This window comes from Schistocerca piceifrons, chromosome 9 (assembly GCF_021461385.2).
Source record: "Schistocerca piceifrons isolate TAMUIC-IGC-003096 chromosome 9, iqSchPice1.1, whole genome shotgun sequence".
Taxonomy (NCBI): domain Eukaryota; kingdom Metazoa; phylum Arthropoda; class Insecta; order Orthoptera; family Acrididae; genus Schistocerca; species Schistocerca piceifrons.
The window spans coordinates 80,060,096-80,082,977 of NC_060146.1; positions in this window are offsets into that span (position 1 = coordinate 80,060,096).

Genomic DNA, 22,882 nt, shown 5'->3' on the forward strand with positions numbered 1-22,882 from the left:
CATTCTACGCCAGAGATAGCAATTACATCTTCCGTAGTAAAACCTCTCAAAAATGCTGACTTTGAGCAATAATCCTTCTTCCAATAATAACAAAGATGTTGGTAAATTCATACATAATCTATTCTCTTGAAATTTTTCTTACTGGTTTAAGCGTCTGATAATGAAAAATTATAACTACATAGAAATGTGTAAAGAAAAAACTTCTTCATACAGTGGAAAATACTAGTGACTGGTTTCGAATTCAGGCGTCTATAAACTGACCTCTAATGATTGTACCTGCTATTACAAAGGTGAAACTGACACAACTGCGAAGAAAATATATAAAGAGCATCTTTTAGAAGAGAAAGGAGTGAATTTATATAATTCTACGTTTGCTGAACAGTTACTGTATCTTCGGGAAGGACTAGCGGTATTTAAACATCTGGAGGTCAAGGACTGAAATTTACTGATTGACAAGCTGCTTCTTGCTTGCAGACAATTTGTTGAAGGCTTCAAATCTAAACAGTGTATAAAATATTCAGTAGCCCCTGAAAGTTGCTCATTCCTCAGAATTCTAATATACACTATATGTGCTTGCTTGTTCATTTCTCCTGTTAATATTTTGTGTAGACACTGATTTTATCTACTCTCGTTACTGTATGTCTTACACTACATGGGGACCCATGCATTAATCTGTTTCATCGTCACGCACATTTATCACAGCGGGTTCTCACGTTAACTTTATTACTGGTCGTATGACAATGTAATTGTGATCTTAAAAATGTTTTGTGTAAGTCAGCATATTTTACTTCACAGTAGCGTCCTTTGGCATTCTTTGTTACTCACTGTTCTTTCACCTCTCTCCCACTATCCCGAGCCCCCTCCCCACTACCCTCAATGTATTTTCACTTATTGTTTGTTTATGTTGGATGCGTACTTTGGTCTTTAAGGCGCTCAGCTGCGAGGTCATCAGCGCCTGTACAAATTCCCAATCTGTACACCCCCCAGTCGAGTCAGTTTCAAGTACTTTGATCTTGCCAATATGCGTCACGTGCCTTGTTTCCCTGGTGTTTACGCTCTCCTTTACCTGTCAGTCGGCGTACAGCTCATACCATGACCTGACATTCTATTTGATTAGTTTTGTTTCTGGATTTTACTTATTCTGGCTTTACTAGCCCTGATGGGCCAGCATAATTAATAATGTATATAATGATGTGCGCCGGCAGTTGGTCAAATATCTGATGGATTCATTGGTGTTTTCCCAATGTGAAATTTTAGTAAATAAAGGTTTTCATGCTTTTGGTTATGTTTTATGATATATGTGCTATTCCTAATATTTTGTTTTTTTGGGGGGGGGGTCTAGTGTGTGTATGCCGTGTAATTTTGGCATGTATATTTCCGGGTTTGTAGTGCTGGTGCACTGTCTTCGGGTTACATGCATTTCTGAAGATGAATAACATCCATCGAAACCACGCTCAAAGATCGAATAAAACAATATTTTGTTACAACTAGTTGGCTGCTTTGGATTTATTTCGTGACCTCTCACCGTTTCTGAAGTGCAGTTCCGTTCAAAATCATCTTTAGATCTCTCACCTGTTGAAAATATCCTGTCATGGGATGCAGAGAAGCTGGCACAAAGCCCATCGTCTGTCACTACAATTGATGAAGCTTCTGTGTATCCATCCTTTTAGCAGGAGGCCATTTACTATGGCAACATAAAATAAAAACACTTACAGCCGTCCTTATGATTTTATTTATTTTGTCGCTACCAGTTTCAACGCTTCATTGCGTCATCTTCAGACTCTTTCTGATGCCGTTCTGTTTGATATGAAGGGCTTATTCCAATAGTGGTTCAAGTCCATTTTTGTTCATTTTGAGATACAGAATCCTAAAGTTAAATGAGCGCTGAAAAATCTGCGGTTGAGATACCAGAAATATTCAAGCATATGGCTTTTCGCTACAGATGAACCTTTCCATCTGTTTATTTGGATCAATAATGTCAGAAGAATTATAGGCAGAAAAGTGAAGGTAATGGGCTTGTATCACTATTGAAATAAGCCCTTCACATGATTCCCATATGTTGTGGTTGGAGTACTGACACATTATCTGCGTATCCAGTAATGCAGGCTACTGATGTGTTATGCATACTGCAACCTGTACCGCATCAAATCATATACAACAGTTCGCTCGACGAAAGATCCGTACCCAAAGACTGGAAAGTTGCACAGGGCACACCAATATTCAAGAAAGGTAGTAGGAGTAATCCACTAAATTACAGGCCCATATCGTTAACGTCGATATGCAGCAGGATTTTAGAACATATATTATGTTCGTTATGAATTACCTCGAAGAAAACGGTCTATTGACACAAAGTCAACATGGGTTTAGAAAACATCGTTCCTGTGAAACACAACTAGCTCTTTATTCACATGAAGTGCTGAGTGCTATTGACAAGGTATTTCAGATCGATTCCGTATTCCTGGATTTCCGGATGGCTTTTGACACTGTACCACACAAGGGGCTCGTAGTAAAATTGTCTGCTTATGGAATATCGTCTGTTATGTGACTGAATTTGCTATTTCCTGTCAGAGAGGTTGCAGTTCGTAGTAATTAACGGAAAGTCATCGAGTAAAACAGTAGTGATTTCAGGCGTTCCCCAAGGCAGTGTTATAGGCCTTTTGTGTTGTTTGCAGATGACGCTGTCGTTTATCAAATAATAAAGTCATCAGAACATTAAAACAAACTGCAAAACGATTTAGAAAAATATCTGAGTGGTGCGAAAAGTGGCAGTTGACCCCAAATAATGAAAAGTGTGAGGTCATCCAAATGAGTACTAAAAGTAACTCGTTAAACTTCGGTTACACGATAAATCAGTCTAATCTATAAGCCGTAAATTCAACTAAATACCTAGGTATTACAATTACGAACAACTTAAATTAGAAGGAATACATAGAAAATGTTGTGGGGAAGACTAACCAAAGGCTGCCTTTTATTTGCAGGACACTTAGAAAATGTAACAGACCTACTAAGGAGACTGCCTACACTACACTTGTCCGTCCTCTTTTAGAATACTGTTGCGCGGTGTGAGATCCTTACCAGGTAGGACTAACGGAATACATCGAAAAAGTTCAAAGAAAGGCAGCACGTTTTGTATTATCGCGAAATATGGGAGAGAGTGTCACCAAAATGATACAGGATTTGGGCTGGACATCATTAAAAGAAAGGCGATTTTCGTTGCGACGGAATCTTCTGACGAAATTCCAGTCATCAACTTTCTCCTCCGAATGCGAACATATTTTGTTGACACGGAACTACATAGGGAGGAACGCTCACCATGATACAATAAGGGAGCTCGAACGGAAAGATACAACTGTTAATTTTTCCGTGCGCAATACGAGATTGGAATAGTAGAGAATTGTGAAGGTGGTACGATGAACCCTCTGACAGGAACGTAAATGTGATTTGCAAAGTATCCATGTAGATGTAGATGTAACTGTCCCCATTTCCTCTTCCTTCCCTTTCTCACTGTTTTACCTTGAGCACAAATCTTTTTTTCTGGAAACGGATAACCAAGCCTTAAGTTGGGTTTTGGCTTGGCCACGCAAGACCGGTCGAATCGCCCGTTGGGCCGTGAGAATTTCAGCCTTTAAATTTAGGGTTAAGCATATCAGAGGTTCTGAGAATGTGGTGGCTGATGCCCTCAGCCGTATGTTTGACCCACCATCTGATGGTTCGAAGGAACAGCATCAGGGTCCACTGCAGGGTCAACTTTTGGTTTTGAGGGAGGTACCTCAGTTGTTTAGTTATCTTGAAGAAAACCAGGAACAGGATGAGGACGTCGGTCCCATCAAGCAGCGGATTAGGTCAGGTGAGGTTATTGGAAATTACAGCTTGAGGAAAGGTATCCTATGTAAAGCAGTGGGCCGAGAGCGCCACCCTCGAATTTGCCTGCCACGAACATAAATCCAGCCAATATTTCAGTATTTTCTTTACTCTTCGGTGGGAGGTCACTTAGGGACATATAAAACGATTCACAAAATTAAGCAGTATGTGACTTGGCCTCATCTGGAGCACGACATTAAGAACTTAGTAGCCGGTTGTCATTTGTGTCGGGCTGCGAAACCTAGTAGTGCCCTGCAGCAAGGTCTGTTGTCTTCGGAACGTGAAAATTATCCAATGGATCTTTATATCGATTATGAGGGTCCGTTGCCACGTTCCGGTAGAGTAAATATGTATATTTTGATCCAGAGGTAGAAACACTAGCCGCTAGGTCACGAGCTGCCGACGATATCGTGGTGTTAATATTGTCACATGCATGAGTCGTCGGCTACGGAGGCCCATTTAATAGTGTCCGGTGCACTGCGCTCAGGCCGCTTGTACTCTAGCTAGCAGTGAAGTCTGATGTTAGTTCTGCCACAGTTCGCCACCTGTCCCACTGGACTGATGTGGCGACATCACATGCGCCGACGCCCAAGACGGACAAGTCATCTTGTGTGGCAGTGCGCGACCGACCAACCGATCGATCCAACCGCCGATGACCACTGCCTGAGCAAACTCGTGCAGACTGGCGGCCTAACGCGCAGACTCAGATGCAGGAACCAAGCCCCGACCGGGCGACAACTCGCTTAGTTCTCTTACTGGCGGAGTGGAAAGACTCTCATTTTGCCGGCTTTAAAGGTTGATCCGATCTAGAGACATACTAGCACTCCGAACGACAGACAGAAACTAACTGCCTGACAAATGCGGACGACAGACTAGCAAGCTGGGGACGAGAGACTGACCCAGACTGACCCTCTGGCGAGCTTATAGCACCCCTTAAACGCACGTGAGCAGGCAACCTTTCACCTTTCCCACCAAAGGGAGACACCAAAGCTGCGATTGCCACAGCGGCGCCACCGCCAGAAACGGAGGACGACTACTTCACACTACGCGCTGCGGCGAGCTCGTCAAATCGCAGTTTTTATCACGGCTCACAGTTGACTAGCCGAGACATTATATCGATTGATTTTAGAATCCGGCAGCGAATTTGAAGAGCCTTTCATTGTAAATGTAGGGGCTTTCCAAGCCTGCAGGTGACGCTGTTGTATTTGACCATGTACGTACGACATCTGAGAAATTTCCTCAATACTTTGGAAATATCACTCGTGATCACAACAGTGTTCTGTGTACTTTTAGAGTGCATTACATCGGAGTTAAACGAATTCGAACATGAGCAAATTGATGGAGCTCGTACGGTGTGGCAGAATTACTTGGTGTTTAAAGAGGCACCGTGTCGAAGATTTAGAACGTTACAGGCAAAACAGAGAAGCACCATCTGCTAAATAGAATGCGTACGAAAATATGTGGTGAGTGATCGTGACGCACGGTCATTCAAGAGGTTTGTGAGGAGAAATAAGAGGGCGACAGCTACAAAAGTCACTGCACGACTGAATGTCGCATTCGCGAACCCTGTCAACGCGAAGGTAGCTCCATAAGCAGGGAATTGCAGAGTGTGCTGGAATTCCAAAACCACTCACCAGTGATTCAAATGGTCGCAACAGCAGAAAGTGATGCCGAAGCTGTAAAATGTGCACTGTGGAGCAATGGAAGAAAGCCTTTTAGTCAGATGACTCTCGTTTCCCACTGATTCCAATTTATGGCCGAAATATGGCTGAAGAGTGTAGAATGGTGGGGATTCGATCATGATTTTGACAACCATATTTTGGTATTCCATGGTCCCATGGTTATTGTACAACGTCACATTATTGCGGAGGTTTACCCTGACGTGACAAAAGTCTGCCCAGACTGCGCCGTCCGACATCTACAATGATGGGTGACCGCCCAGTCCCCTGATGTATGGATGTGACTTCGCCACGGGTTGCAGACACTCACCAGGGCACTTCTCATACGCCCGACAAGTCTTCCAGTTTCCGAAATGCTAATACCGAGCCTCCGGGCCATCACAATCTGCCCTCGGTAAACCTCAATTAGATCCCATTCTACATACGGACGGAACGGTCACTGATGTTACATGCACTGTGCGTGTGTTGACTAGCAGCCGTGACGCTGCTGTCGCCTGGATGGGCTTATATAGATAGGTCGATAGTTACAACGTTCCGGCTGACGAGTATATGTTAAAACATGCATTGCTCTCTGTGTTTTCAATAGTTTTGTCCAACCCCTGTGCACGACCAGCAGTGGTGCCTACTAAGAAGGAAGCTGGCACGTAGGGAAGCGGAAGACAATTAGCCGGGCTAGCGTCTCGCGCGGCGTGCCTGAGAAACTGAAACCGCCGGGCGAGCTAAAGCCAATTACAGAGCTAATCGCGAGAATGGGGGGTCGGTTCCGCCGGCCGGCTAATGGAAACCGTTGCAGGGCCCAAGCCAGCCAGCGCCGCACCTCCTCTGCGCGGACCATTTGCGTGACACGGGGCGGCGCGGCCACGGGCAGGCCGCTGGTACCATCTGCGTTTTCAGTCACCTGTACCCGCTGATGGCGCGACTGCCAATCTTGGGGTCACATATTTAGTTGTAGCAACTGATTGGCAGAAAGATGAATAGAATTACCGGAATTACAACGGAATTAAAAGTGGTATTTCGTCGAAAATTTACATGGTGTTCTTCACCTCGGAGCATCGATTAACCAAAATAGGTTGTTCGGATTACTGATTCTTCGTATAACTGGTGACTTACCAAAACGTATTGTACCAGCGTTCATAGGAATATTAAACAAAGAAACATAGATAAACATAAAACTGAACTCTACACAAACTGTTATGACCAGACAAACTACAGTCGTCTGGCCATAATTGTGGATTCTTTGATTGCTCTGGGAGATGCCTCATTGGAACTACAGCATATGAAATATCAGTGTGTTACATAAATAACAAAAAGTGAAACATCCACTTAGAAAACATTTATAAATGACAGTGCTGTAAAACCTCTACGTTATTTGATTTTTAAACAGCTGAGCAAAACTGAACGTACTCAGACATTTATCTCTTTACTTATTCTGATCATCACTCAACTGACACACAATATTTTTAGCGCAACGCAATCTGAGTTTCAATAATCCCCACAAAAGAATGGCTCTGACTAAAAATAATCTATACTTTTCATGAATCACTTACGTCACAAAAATCTTCTGTACTCGAACTACTGCAATACAGCGAGTGCCACTACTGCCAGCTAAATAAAAGATTCTAATTACTGAAGGCACTAATTACTGATAGGCATAGTCAGCAAATGAAAGATTTTGATAGAGAACAAACAATGCATTTACCTTAATAGTGTTCAAAAGGAATAATATATATAGCAGTTCATGACATCCAGTCTTACAAATTTCCTTTTTCTGACGGACACACGTCCAGATCGTCCGCTCTCAAAACTCCGCCATCTCTCTCCCCACATCCACCACTGCTGGCGGCCCACCTCCAACTGCGCAATACTACGTGCTGTTCACATCCAACTGTCCACCACTACAATAGAGAATATTCCAACAATACCAATCAGCCGCACACTGCACACAGCACAGTCAGTGATTTTCATACAGAGCGCTACGTGGCGTTACCAACATAAAAACTTAAACAGTCTACTTACAAAAGATTTACTTAACTTGATACAATCACTGACCATAGGACTGCTTGATCATTCACAATTGTTATTGACTATCACTTCATCCACTAATTAACAAACTCTTCTGCTGAAGTACAACGAGCTACATTTAAAAAAATGCGTTTTCGCCTGAGACTTTAACAATTCTTTAATCCTAATCGAAGATGTTGATTGCTTCAGCTGAGCTCACGAATGATCCAATAAATCACTCGTCCCAATACGATAATGAACACGTTACAACTCCTTAAATAAATAATCGTATCATAATCAACCTAAGGCGATACACTTGGAACAATATTAGGTAAAACAACATCAAATTAGGACCAAAACCCGTTAAACAAATGGTCACTGACTCCAAGCAGTAACCGAATCAATTCTAACCCCTGGTATTTGAAACAAGCAGTTCAAATCACACTAACATGACATTACTTCAAGGAAAGGCATAAAATCATAAATTAGCCTTACAATAATTATACGTCCTTGGTGGAACAGAGTATGGACCAAAATGATGGACTTCGCAGAAAGATCTGGCGGAATGACCATATATTGGTGCAGCGATCGGTTCAATTATACACAGCGCTTCCTGACACCAACTAAACACTAAATTAAGAAATAATACACAGTGAGCCAAAAAGCCGGCTGGAGTTGCCGTGCGGTTCTAGGCGCTACAGTCCACTACGGTCGCAGGTTCGAATCCTGCCTCGGGCATGGATGTGTGTGATGTCCTTAGGTTAGTTAGGTTTAATTAGTTCTAAGTTCTAGGTGACTGATGACCTCAGAAGTTAAGTCGCATAGTGCTCATAGCCATTTGAACCGTTTTTTTGAGCCAAAAGGTTTAAATAGTAAATCTGAATATCGACGCCATCAGACGCTAGCGCAAGTGATGTGACGTAGCATGTGAAAGTTGCTGGATTTGGACGGGTTACTTCTGTAACTGAAATATCAGATCTGAAGATGGTTCTGAATGAACCGAAACCGGTCATATGAATAATGAAAAAAAAATTGCAATCAAGACGGATTTTAAGTAACATTACTACAGTCAGAACAACTTTCGTAGTGCCGAACCACCCAGAACGCTTCCGTGCTGAAACCGCCCCTGTTAAATTGTTAGAAACTTACTCAGCCGGTGTGTAATTTTGAAATGAGAGTTAATATTATTGTCGCGTAATAAATATTTCGAGTCAAGCGCCGTTGCGACAGAGGCAAAGGTCAATTGTGAAAACTAAGCCACTGAATATTAAAAGTAATGTTATTAAGGAATACACCCGACTGGCTACACAAAATAAGAGGGCACGTGCATTCGCGAGTGAATAGTTCAAAATTAGAATTAATAGTGTAGAGGAAATGGGTCATAAGTATATTTACGTTGGTACGCACTCAAATGTATGTGAACGTACGATCGTGATAGAGGTACGTACGGTCTAAGTACTATCATTATCGGTGGCATGGGGAAAAAGAACTGTGGTTAAAATGTATTTGTTCATCTAGGAAACTATCTGACTTCCTAATTAAATGACAAGAAATACTGCAGGTTCTGAATGTCGCGGCAAATATGACCTAAATATTGAAATTGACATTGGCGGCTGCGAAGGTAAAGAGATGAACACATTCACGCAGCTGTATTGTTGAACAGCGCCCTACTGAAGATCGTCGTCTCCATCTAAATTCTCCATACAAAATTAAAATAATAATAATCTTCCAGAGTTACAGGAGCTGGGATCCACGTCTCGTAAATGATAAAATCACGTCGTTCATAAATTGCTTTCATTATATAACACAATTTCACTTTAAAATTACACAGCACGTCTTATCACCAGGACATAAGAACAACAAGAGGTTAACTATTATTAAAAGTAATAAACGAAAAGCGTAAATCTTCTTCTGTCCGTCAGTGTTAAACACTTTTCAAATGAATCTGTGGTATGAGAGTCGAATAATTATCAATACGAAAAAAATTATTAACTAACTTGTCAGAAGAAATGTAAAATTTTGGCAATGAGCCCAACCTCTTTACACACTGGTAGTCTTTTGACTCCTTTACACACGTACTTGAACTGCACTCTTCGTCTCTTTATGTACTTCTGGTACCGGCCCTGGCACTTAGCATTAAAAACAAAACAGATACACTAGGGTACACAAAATATACATTAACTTACATGCTACACACAAAAATTACTGCATCGTACTTTACATCAAATATATGAATATTGCATTACATTTTATACAAGTCCATAGTTCAGTTCTTTATTATGGTTTGCAGCGTCATCGTTCCTGCATACAAATAAATTTTTCAGTAGCACGTGGAAAACCAAATTACATTTCACAAGTCTTTTCCATGACTCTACGATTACATTTTTCCTGAAAATGAAAAGAAGTTTCATAAGGAAGTGTTATATTTTGGTGTGTCGATACAGGCTGCAGGATTAGCAAGGGTATCTGGAGTGATAAGTGTGATAAATTCTTCCTTATAGTTGTTTATACTCCCCACTGCCTCCCTCTTTTATACCAGGATCTATTTGATACGTCCCAGTATATCTCCTTTCTGGGTTTTATAGTTGTCTCATGATGAACAAGATAAACGTGTAACAAATAAAATTCTTAGAGATTAGTACTTAGTCTAACTTACCACTAACATATACAAGGATTATTCGGAAAGTAAGGAACGATCGGTCGGGAAATGGAAACCACAGTGAAAATCCGATAAAGTTTTGCACAGGTGTGTTAGGCTGTGTCTCTAGTATGCCCATCGATTATGTCGGTCTTTTTAGTTCTGAGCACACAGGGAGCACATAAAGATACCTAGAACAATAGTGTCTCCCACCAAGTACGAGGGGCTGGTGAGAAATTTCGCCTGAAGCTATGCAGCCAAAATTGCATAATTCTCCTGCGTTTTCTTCTTCAACACAATTCCCAACCGCATTCTGCAGGGGCAATGAAGATGCTGCTGCATCGTTTTCAATTGGAAATGTTTGATTATCCACAATACAGCCCATAATTGTCTCCCTCTGAGTTTCATCGCTGCTCACATGAACCGCTGGCTATGAAGACAATATTTTGGCACAGACAACAAGCTATAGGCCAGCGTAGAGAAATGGCTGAAAGCACTGGCAACTGTTTTCTATAACAAGGGTGTTGGAAAGTTAGTGCAACGCTACGACAAACGTCTTAAGTCGGATCGGAGACTATGGAGATAAGTAGCTGGAAGTTGTAGCTAACTATTGCAAATAAAACAGTTTTGATTTTCACTGTGGTTCCCATTTCGCGACCTATTGTTCCTTACTTTCCGAATAGCCCTCGTACATAAACATAGGTGCTGTTCGATGAACATGGGTGTCGTTTTTATTTCGTAGCGTGGGATGTAAATCATAGCTGTAGTGGTAAGACTTTATTTAGTGGGTCAGGAAATCGTGGCTCTACATCACTTTGCACTATGGCGAGTGTCCGTTTGAAGCTAGATGTTGGTTCTCACTCAAATTGTCCTTCTGCATCACGCCGTCAGTCAATAATGTGTCAGTTACAAGTAACCACACACGCAACAATTATTCTGGCAGCACGCTACGCACCGTCTGGAGTCCAGTAGCAGTGCACACACAGCCGGATAGCGATGACGCGCGTGACGGTCAACACATCTCTATGAAGTGTTTTGTGCAGCGTTCGCAGCATTTACGAAACTACTGCACCTGCTTCAAGTCGTCGTACACCTTGGCTCTGAGCAGAGACCACAGGGCACCTCTTACGTTCCCTGCACGAAGGTAAGTACTGTACTTTATTGTTTAGCTTGCCAACGGCACACTGTCCTATTGCACAAATACCCGTACCATAGCAGACTTCCTCGATTCACCAAGTCTCATTCATTTCGAAGAAGAAGGCTTGTGGTACAACACTTGTTCTCACTTCTCTGTGTGCGTATAACTCACATGTCACTGAATAAATCGCTGTCACTGAGTAACTATACGCTGTTTCTTGATTTTTACCGTTCAAAAAATTGTAGCTCCTGCTACCACTGGCTAGGTTTTCGTAGTTAACACCCACTTTCGTTATTTGCTCCTGTATACTCTTTCAAAACTTTATCTGTGTACCAACTGCTCAAAATATTTCATTACCCAGGTTGGTAGTTGAATGTGGTCTCAGAAAATACGTGCCTCTGGTACTACAGTTCGGGATCGCGATACTATCTTACTCACAAGGCATAAGAGAACATGTTTTCGAGAGCAACAGCTCTTCACTAACTTACAATCGTGCTATAAATGCACTTATACATCGGAACGACTATACCAAAAAGTGAATGCACCAAAAATGCTTATAGAAATTGTCTCCAAATGAGGCAAAATCTGTGCATTACCTACCCGCGAGTTACTGTAGGGGTGAGGGGGGGGGGGGATTTCATCTTTACGTCGCCCAACATTGTAACAACGCATGGTGCACACATCTAAAACAAGTAGCGTGAAGTAAAACACATAAATAAACAAATGTTTTCATGTTCGTGTGTTCATCATTGTATCACTGGTAAGTGCACAACCTTAGTCAAAATGGTTCAAATGGCTCTGAGCACTATGGGACTTAACTTCTGAGGTCATCAGTCGCCTAAAACTTAGAACTACTTAAACCTGACTAATCTAAGGATATCACTCACATCCATGCCCGAGGCAGGATTCGAACCCGCGACCGTAGCGGTCGCGCGGTTCCAGACTGTAGCGCCTAGAACCGCTCACCACCCCGGCCGGCCCTTACTTTATTTCTTCCACCAAATATCTTCAACTCAGATTGGATAAAATATTATAAACAAAAGAGAAAAACAGTGTATGCGTTCCTCTAGTCAGCATAGATTCTTAGTACTTTCATGCCGAAGAAAGGACAAATTATTAAAAATCTATAGTGTTACTGAGCGTCAGGTAGTGTACTCCTCAGTGATCTTGGTAATATTTTTATAACGTCGGTCGTAAATCGTAGTGACATTAGTATAACTTAGTTGCTTCTCACCTCCGGTTGAAGTCTCGTAGCATCTCTATGAACGCCACCTGTAAGTAATTATCTTTGTTTAGGCATTACCTAATTTCTCTACCGGTCAGTTTCCTGTAACTTACCTCGTACACTTTTTAAAAAAAATAAGAGATGTTGTTAAGTTTCACTCAGATAACGTTTACAAATCGTACCTCAACAGTGTATTTGAACTCTAACATGTGTATAAAGTTGGAAAATTATTTATATTTCAGTAAGATCACACTAGTTTTTATTCATAGGTTATATCTTTAGAGGCTCTTTACTTAGACTAGGTTGTCGTGCGTATGGTATACAGCACGCTAAACTTTCATTAGCAGCCAGGAGTGATTTCATCATCGCAGCATACAAAAAATACGGTTCTGCTCGATGCATTCACAGAAAATGCTTAGTGGTGTGGATACGTCAAAAAAAAATAAATTCTCTCTCCAACGTGACAAGCGCGACCGCTACGGTCGCAGGTTCGAATCCTGCCTCGGGCATGGACGTGTGTGATGTCCTTAGGTTAGTTAGGTTTAAGTAGTTCTAAGTTCTAGGGGACGGATGACCTCAGAAGTTAAGTCCCATAGTCCTTCTTTAAGCCGACCTGGTGCGGATCCCAAACACGAGAGCAGTAGTCAAGTATGGGTTCCAACAGCGTCCTACATGTTGTCTCCTTTACAGATTATCCACACTTTCCAAAAATTCTCACAAAAAACTGAAGTCTTCCATTTGACTTCCCTACCACAATCCTCACATTCTCTTTCCATCTCATACCGCTTTGCAACGTCACGCTCAGATATTTAAACGACGTGACTATGTGAAGCAGTATACTACTAACGCTGTATCCGAACATTAAAGGTTCCTTTTTTCTACTCATCTGCATTAGTTTACCTTTTTTTTATATTTAGAGCCAGCTATCATTCATAAAAACAACTAGAAATTTTGCCTATATCATCTTGTATCATCTTACAGTCATTTATCTTCTACACCCTCCCGTACACAACAGCATCATCTGCAAACAATTTTAGTTAGCTACGCACCCTGCCCCCCTGACATTTATGTATATAGACCCGTTCACCAGACATTTACGTATACAGAAAATAGCAGTGGTCCTATCACACTTCCCTGGAGCACTGTTGAAATTACCCTTGTCTCTGATGATCACTCGCCATGGAGGACAACATGCTGGGTTCTGCTACTTGAGAAGTCTGCTAGCTACTCACGTATCTGGGACCCTGTTCCGTATGGACGTACCTTAGTTACCAGTTTGCAGTGGGGTACTGTGTCATGTGCTTTTAGGACATCCAGAAATATGGAATCAGCCTGTTGCCCGTCATCCATAGTTCACTGTAAATCATGTTAGAAAAGGGCAAGCTGACTTTCACGCGAACAAATGGTTTGTTTTCCATCTCTAGGGAATTTATTACATTCAGAATATGTGCTAGAAATCTGCAGAAAACCTATTGAGCCGTCGTAAAATTTGCTGTTTTGAAGAGCGCGCCGAAGTCGCCTTCCGTTTCTGGCGGTGGCGCCGCTGTGGCAATCGCAGCTTTGGTGTCTCCCACTGGTGTGAAAGGGGAAAGGTTGCTTGTTCACGTGCATTTAAGGGGCGCTATGAGCTCGTCAGGGGGTCAGTAAGTCAGTCAGTCGGAGGCAGTTGGTCAGCCAGGGGGCAGTCTGTCAATCTCGGTGAGTCTGGTCAGTTGGTCACCCGGGTTAGTGTAGGGCAGTCAGTGTCTGAAACTTCCTGGCAGATTAAAACTGTGTGCCCGACCGAGACTCGAACTCGGGACCTTGCCTTTTGCGGGCAAGTGCTCTACCATCTGAGCTACCGAAGCACGACTCACGCCCGGTACTCACAGCCTTACTTCTGCCAGTATCTCGTCTCCTACCTTCCAAACCTTACAGAAGCTCTACAGGAAAGGCAAAGGTCCCGAGTTCGAGTCTCGGTCGGGCACACAGTTTTAATCTGCCAAGAAGTTTCATATCAGCGCATACTCCGCTGCAGAGTGAAAATCTGTCTGTCGTCCGGAGTGCTAGTATGTGTTAGGCCGCCAGTCTGCTAGAGTTTGCTGAGGCAATGGGCATTGGCGGTTGGATCGATCGGTTGGTCGGTCGCGCACTGAGACACAAGATGGATTGTCCGCCTGGAGCGTCGGCGCATGTGAGGTCCCCACGTGAGTCCAGAGGCCGCGCCGTATAGCGAGGAGTAGTGGCTTCGCGGCCGACACGAGAGCAACAGGAGTCAACCCACGACATCGGTCTGGCCGGGGCGAGCTGCGACGCCGTGAGACGGAGATCGGCGCGCCTTCCTGGGTCCTTTGAAGCGGCTGGCAGCGGACGGTTCGGGAGAGCGGTTTGGGGTGCTGCACCAGGTCTTCGCCAGACATCGCAGTTTATTAGAAGTTAAATGATTCGTGATATGTTGTTTCATTTACTTGTTAGCTTCTACTTGTTTTCTTGGTCAGTCTCTCGTCCCCAGCTTGCTTGTCTATCTTTCGTCCGCATTTGTTAGGCAGTTAGCGTCTGTCTGTCGGTCTGCTGTACGTTAATAGCTGCCTTTGTCATGTTTGTCGGATTCGGTGTTAACGAATTTATAGAATGAAGGTGTAAAGGTAGAATTCTTCAAATAAGTTTTTATCTTGCCTATCATCATACGAGGCGGTATATGTATAATGTAGAGTATGCTGTACATTTTATGTAGGTCTGAATTTCATGGATTTTATTTGAATGGTCATTTTTATAAAGTTGCCACCCTTCCACCGTAAGAGCCCTTTTAAAAACAAATTGCACTTTTAGTCGCAAATAATTTATTAGTGTGAGTGTTTTGTACCATTTCCCTCCCTCTTACTGGGTGCACAGTTAACGTGTTTGTGTGAGTTGTTAAAATTTTTAGTTTAAAGTAATCTGGTGTGTTGCAGATTTGCACCAGTGTAGTCTTTCAGAGGTCGTTGTGAGCGGTCGTGACTACGGCCGTGTTGAACAGGAGCGGCAAGCTTCTCAGCCCGAAGGTTCCTACGGTAAAAAAAAGAATTGCCGTTCTGTCTCTATCTAATTGTAACTTGATATTTAGAGGGTGCTTTCTGATTGTAAATTTAAATCTGTTTTCAAAAAGGCTTTTAGGAATAATGTTCTCATTTGTTAAAGGTAATTTTGTTTTCCATCAGTTACGTCCTGGCAACTACTTCCACACTCACCTAGTGTGATCAAATGTGTAATGTTCTTGGTGAATCGCTAGTAAATAAAGTAAATTCTTTAAGAAAAGATTTTGGAAGTAAAATTCACGGTTCATCTGTGTTAATAATACTGATGTCTAATTTTGTGGGTCCGTTCTTCTTTTAGCTTTCTTATATAAGGGAGTCATCTGCGCTTTTTCCGGTCACTTAGGACTTCGCGAAGGACGAGAGTTTCTCGACAAATGTAATAGGATAGCGCGGTAGAGTACTGGGATTCCATCTGGACGCAACGACTTATGAATTCTCCACTCTCTCCTATGTTTCTCTATGCCAGGGATGCTTGTTACAATGTCATCCATACTGGACTCTGCCCGATGGTCAAACTCCGGTATGTTGAATGGTGGCGGTACCTTCCAGGCAGGCTACTGCCGTGGTAATACCGGTCAGGCACCTCCCCTTTCATTTTGTATCGGTGATTATCACACAATTTCATTCAAGTTTGGTGTATCCAAATTATCCCCGATTGATCTGTTGGAGTATTACGGTTAGGGTAAACCACTGATTGATCTCACAGTACCTGCATGACTTGAGTAGCAGCAGTAGAATTAAACTCGCCCATAGAGACATATCTTTGGACGCTGGAGGTGACCATTGCTTTAGGGACAGCCTTAGAACTTTCCCCGAGCAGCAAGCGTGTTCAGGGATTCCTTTGTAGGCAGTGAAGTGGGCCATGGGCCCGGCAGGGCAGTGGTTTATGGCGGCCGGCCTTGTTCTGCTAGCGGCCAACCATGAGGGTGGGAACGTCGTGGCTGAGTGCGAAACGACGCTTCTTTAGAAACTGGCGGCGCCGGGCATCCTGGCGACGCCTAACCGCTTTATTAGCGAGTGGACGTTGAGTGGGAGTCTGGTCTCCTTATGCCGTGTGCAGGTCCAGGTAAAGCGGCGTCGGGTTGTCGCCAGGCTAATGTGTTTATTACAAGAACAGCGTGATTACTGTGCTACTCAGAATAAAGTGCCTGGCATAGGGTTCAGTGAACCGAATGCCGGACATTTGCCACGCCGGACATTTGCCACACTTGCCCCTTCGCCAGGTAGCTTGAGCAGCGATCCCTCAGGTAAGGGACGCTCTTCCTCGTACTTCTTCTGTCCGCTTTCAAACCGCGGTCTCCACATCTTACTCGATACAACCAGTACGTAAGGGACCTTCTTCTTCGACATCTTGGCGAAATACAGAGCATCTTTTCCGAAATCGAAATATTTATATCTTTTGGGAAACGAAAGCAATTCCGATCATTATGTCAGTACGTAATTAGTTCTGCCAAGTATAAATATAGATCCGTCTGTCTGTACATTAGCTTCCTTTCACGCTTACTGATTCCGATATAAACAGTCCATCGTCATGGGAGTAACAAGAAAGGAACGATGTAAAGAGAATGCGAATGTACGCTAATCATTTCTTTTTGATCACTGCATTTGTGTCTACTTTAATTACTACAACTGCATGCCCAAAAGACAATAAGGAACGAAGAAATGGGTATGTGAATGTTTAAAAAGAACAACGATATGACCCATATTAACTTACTCTCTAAAATCCGATATCCCTTGCGGCGAAACATTAGTTAATAAAGTGTAGCGGGACAATGTTCAAAACATGACTGAAAATACGTTCACTAAATAGAGATAAAAGCGTCAATGATTGACATGTCATCTAAAGTCGACGTAGAATTTTAAAATGTTAGAAATAAGGAAGTGAAGTAATACAGAATGCTATGCTTGTAACGGACGTTGTTGGTCTACATTTTTTAGCTCTGGTACTTAGAGGGTCACAGAGAAAGCATCATAGGTTTTTCAGGGAAAAGCCGTAATTGTAATGATCTGCACTACAACAGAAACAAGAAGCACAACTCAAGGAAAAATAATGTAAAGTGTGTTCCAGTTCACAAGCGACATTGAAGCAGGTAGTTCCTGTGACTTAGTATGGGCAGAGGTTATATTCGACAACCGGAATAAATTAATAACTGGCTCCTTTTACCTACCCGCTGTCTGGGATGAAACAGTTGCTGAACAGTTCAAAGAAAACGTGAGTCTCATCACAAATAGGTGCCCTACTCATACAATTATAGTTGGCAGCGACTTCAATCTGCCTTCCGCATGCTGACAAAAATACATTTTCAGACCCTATTGTAGATAGAAAACAACTTCCGTAATTGTTCTAAATGGTTTTTTTTAAAAAATATTTTGCACAATTAGTTCACGAGGCCATTCAAATTGTAAATGGTTACGAAAACACACTTGATCTCTTAGCCACAAATAATCCTGTGCATCACGACGGATACATGGATTAGTGAGCACACAATCGTAGCGAGGCTAAATTCCGTAACAAAGAAATTCACCAAAACTAAACGCGAAATATATCTATTTATAAAAGCAGCTAAAAATTCTTGACGTCTGTCTAAGAGACAGTCTCCAATCCATCCAAATTATGTAAGTGAAGACCATATGTGGCTTAAGTTCAAAGAAATAATATCAACAGCACCCGGGAGATTCATACCAAATAAATTAATAAGAGACGGAACTGATCCCCCATGGTGCACAAAACACTACAGAAAGCTGCTGCAGGAGCGCCGAAAAAGGCACGTATAATCTAGACGAACGCAAAATCTCCAAGATTGGCGAAGTTTTACTGAGGCTCGAAATTTGGTGCGGATTTCAGTGCGAGATGCGTTTAATAGTGTCCACAACGAAACTCTCTCTAGAAATGTGGTGGAAAATGCAAAGAGATTCTGATCCTATGTTAAGTAAACCAGCGGAATGGCTCAATAAGTATCTTTACTGCGCGACAGCTACGGCAATGTTACTGATGACAGTGCCACTAGAGTGGAGTTACTACATGCACCAAAGAAGACGAAGTAAATATTCCAGAATTCGAAATGAGAACAGCTGCAAACATAATATAGGACGAGGAGGAGGAGGAGGAGGAGGAAGAGGAGGAGGGGGAGACAAGGGACCCAACCCTTCGGAGCAGGTAAAATCGTTGCAAATGTCCGGCGTGGCAAATGTCCGCACACTCTGTGAACCACCTTCAAGCTGTCACTCGACTGTTCTCCTATCGAACGGCGTGCGGGAAGAACGAGCACTTAAATTTTTCTGTGCGAGCCCTGATTTCTCTTATTTTATCGTGGTGATCATTTCTCACTACGTATGTGGGCGACAACATAATGTTTTCGCAATCGGAGGAGGAAACTGGTGATTGAAATTTCATGAGAAGATTGCGTCGCAACGAAAAACGCCTTTGTTTTAATGATTGCCACTCCAATTCACGCATCATGTCTGTGGCAATATCTCCTTTATTTCGCTATAATACAAAACGAGCCGCCCTTCTTTGAACTCTTTAGATGTCATCCGTGAGTCCTACCTGATGCGGACCCCACACCGCACAGCAGCACTCCAGAATAGGGCGGACAAGTTTGGTGAAAGCAGTCTCTTTAGCAGATTTGTTGCACCTTCTGAGTGTTCTGTCAAAGAACCGCAGTCTTTGATTTGCTCTGCCCACAGTATTATCTATGGGATCGTTCCCATTTAGGTTATATGTAATCCATAAGTATTTAATTGAATTTTCAGCCTTCAGATTTGTGTGACTTATCGCGTAATAGAAATTAAGTGGATTTCTTTTAGCACTCATGTGAATAACTTCACACTTTCTTTATTCAGGATCAATTGCCACTTTTCGCACCACACAGATCTAAATCATTTTGCAATTCGTTTTGGTCATCTGATGACTTTACAAGACAGTAAATGACAGCATCATCGGCAAACAATCTAAGATGGGTACTCAGATTGTGTCCTATCTCGTTAATATAGATCAGGAACAATAGAGGCCTATAACACTTCCTTGGGGAACGCCGCATATTACTTGTGTTTCACTCGATGATTTTCCGTCTATTTCTACGAACTGTGACCTTTCTGACAGGAAATCACGAATCCAGTCGCACAACTGGCGCAATATTCCATAGGCACGCAGTTTGGTTAGAAGACGCTTGTGAGGAATTGTGTCTAAAACCTTCTGGAAAACTAAAAATATAGAATCAATTTGACATCCCCTGCCCATAGCACTCATTATTGAATGAGTATAAAGAGCTATTTGTGTTTCGCAAGAACGATATTTTCTGAATCCTTGCTATGTATCAATAAACCGTTTTCTTCGAGGTACTTCATAATGTTCGAATACAGTAGGTGTTCCAGAACCCTACTGTAACCCTACTCCATACATTGTGAGACGGGACGACGAATGTCGCTGCATGTCGCGTTTCTTAGAATCCGCCGCGACACGCCAAAACGGCGCCCACTAAATCGTTTTATGGACGAGACGAACCTTGTTTTCACTAGGAAGCTTGCCACATCTTGTGAAATGCGCCAGCGGTTTGGCTGCAGAGTCTCCCGGCATTGTGTGTTGTTTCTTTTTGGGGAACAGAATGTGTACTGCACTGCAGTGATTGGTTGACGATGAACGGGTGTCCTTCCTAGAAAACTTGATTGACACAGTTGAAAATGGTTCAAATGGCTCTGAGCACTATGGGACAACATTTGAGTCATCAGTCCCCTGGAACTTAGAACTACTTAAACCTAACTAACCTAAGGACATCACACACATCCATGCTCGCGGCAGGATTCGAACACGGTAACCAATGCTGGGCCATGATAGGTTTATTCCAGAGCTCGGGGGGAACGGCTGTTTTTTGGAAGGATTTGAACGAAAGGGAGAGACAGGGACTTGCTTCTTGACCATCGCGGAGTACAGTCGCTAGAGCTCTTCCGTTTCTACAGAGAGAGCAGTTAGGTGTAAAGACGTCCGGACACCCGGGCGAAACCTTACATATTCGCGGACGTGAGACAATCGCCGGTGGACGCTGGGTCATCCCCCGCAGTAAGACGCTTCAGCAGCGCCAGAACGCAGACGACAGCGCCTTGTCTTTCACCGGCTATCTCGGTAACGTTGCTTAGCTTCGCCAAATTCAGAAGGCTATCAATCGTTTTCACGACCATCTTTTCTTCATAGCAGCCTTGTACTCGCAGTAGTCACTCCCATTGTCCAATGCATGCTTAATTATGTTTTGATGTGAGAGATCAGTCGGTCGAACGATACAGCAGAGTGTGCTTGCCTAGATTGGCATCCTTCCACTCACAGTAGCCATTTACACGTAAATTCCAGTTGGGATCTCCGAGTCTATTGCCAACCAACCTGAGTTCATGTTAATGAAATGTTACACAGTTGAACCTTCTGTTCATATGTTTGTTCTCACTTGACCTTAACATTCGTTAATAAATCTCTTTGTGGTACTGTAGGTCCTTGTTATTACTTTTTCAACGACACCCTTTCTCATTCCCTAAATGTCATTTATTTTGTTATTGGTTTGAAGGAATTCAATTAATTTTATGTGAAGTTAGCCAACTCAGGTGTGATCAACACTGGGGCCACTACTCAGATTTCCTTGCGTTATTGATAAACGTAGCACCTGTTGGTTGTGGTGGTTACGACTTTTTAGTCATTTGGAAGACAGACAACTGCCACCAATATCTGCAAGCTTGCATATTGGCGACCCTCCAGAGATCGAATTTTCCCCTTGGTTTCCTCTGATAACAATAGTCAGCATTTAATTACATATATGCTTTTTCATTCCTTCAATCCTATTTTGGTTCCGTGGTAGTTCTTTAAAGCTGGCGTGAATGTGAAAAAAAATTCTCTCTTACTATGTAACATATTTATTTGTGTTCATGTTTTGGTTTTGTGGGTTGTCTATCACATCCACGAATTTGGAAGTTCAGCGTTGCTTAACTGCGTTGCAAAAAACTTTTGGTGGGGTAATTGTGTGGTTTTGTTTAGTGTATTTGAGAGCCAGATATTTTTTGTTTTTTGTTCTGTTTTTTTGTACTCTTTTTGGGTAATGCAAAATATATGTATTTTTTGTATCTTCTGTTGTCGTGAATGTTGACAAGGAGTAAAGCGAAGTTACTTCGTGTCCAAAGTCTAATAGACTCGGGAAATACGATGTAACACGCTAATAAAAGTGACGTCAAATGTTCTGGTGACATGCTAGACGGGTTTCCCATGGAGCAGTCAGGTCCAAACACATATGATAGGTATTCGGTAGCGACAGATGATGCGGGATGGGAACAGGGAATTAACAGTGGTGGCGAATCTTTATGATGGAGACGACCGTGGCCATTTTGACGTATTAGTCACGAGTAGAAATTCGGAAAGTTATATAGAAGGCAGACACACAGTACGACGCCAATGCAGCAACGGTCGGGATTCACGAGTTGCTTCACCAGTGGCAGATGGATAAATAGTAAGAAGAATTAGAGAGAAAACGAAAGCAGGAGGTAGAAGAATTAGAAAGAAAACGAAAGGAGGGGGTAGAAGAATTAAAAAGAAAACGAAAGTTGGAGGCTGAAGAATGTGGGAGAATACGAAGGGATAAGGAAGAAGAATTAGAAAGGAAACCAAAGCAGGAAGCAGAAGTACCTGAAAGAAAAAGAAAGGGAGGAGGCAGAAGAATTAGAACAAAAAAGAAAGTGTGAGGCGATCGCATTAAAGGAGCAGATTAGCACACGCATGGACAATTTGGGGCAAAACTTTCTAATGTACGCAAACTCGGGACGGAGGCGAAGAACGACGCTTCCCTTACAAGCAGGTGCGAAGAAGATCGCGCTTGCTGCTGACATCCGAGCAAAACAAGCGAGCTCCATGGCAATCAAAAGTTCGAAAGTCTTTGCGCAGGGATATAAGGCAGTGATCGCCAACACGGGGAATATTGCCAAAGTAAACGGTCGAGTAGCTCAAGTAGAGGAAAAGTTGCAGACAAAGACTTCGGGACGTTGCGCGGTGGAACATTTACGTAGCTGTGGAACAAGTGATGCCATCGGGTGGTTCACAGAGCAGTGTGACGCAAGTCACGTCTTCTGCCGAGTGCCGTGCGCACTCACGCGATACGTCACGTGAAACCTCTCAGCCGATGGGTAGGAATACGCCGGACAAGTTGCCGGAGAATTGTGGTATATGTGACGGCCGCAGAGAACATGAGGTGTCCTATCATCTGGACCCAATCCCCGTGACGGAATCTGACAGATTCTCTAGCGTCGGAATTTAACCTACGT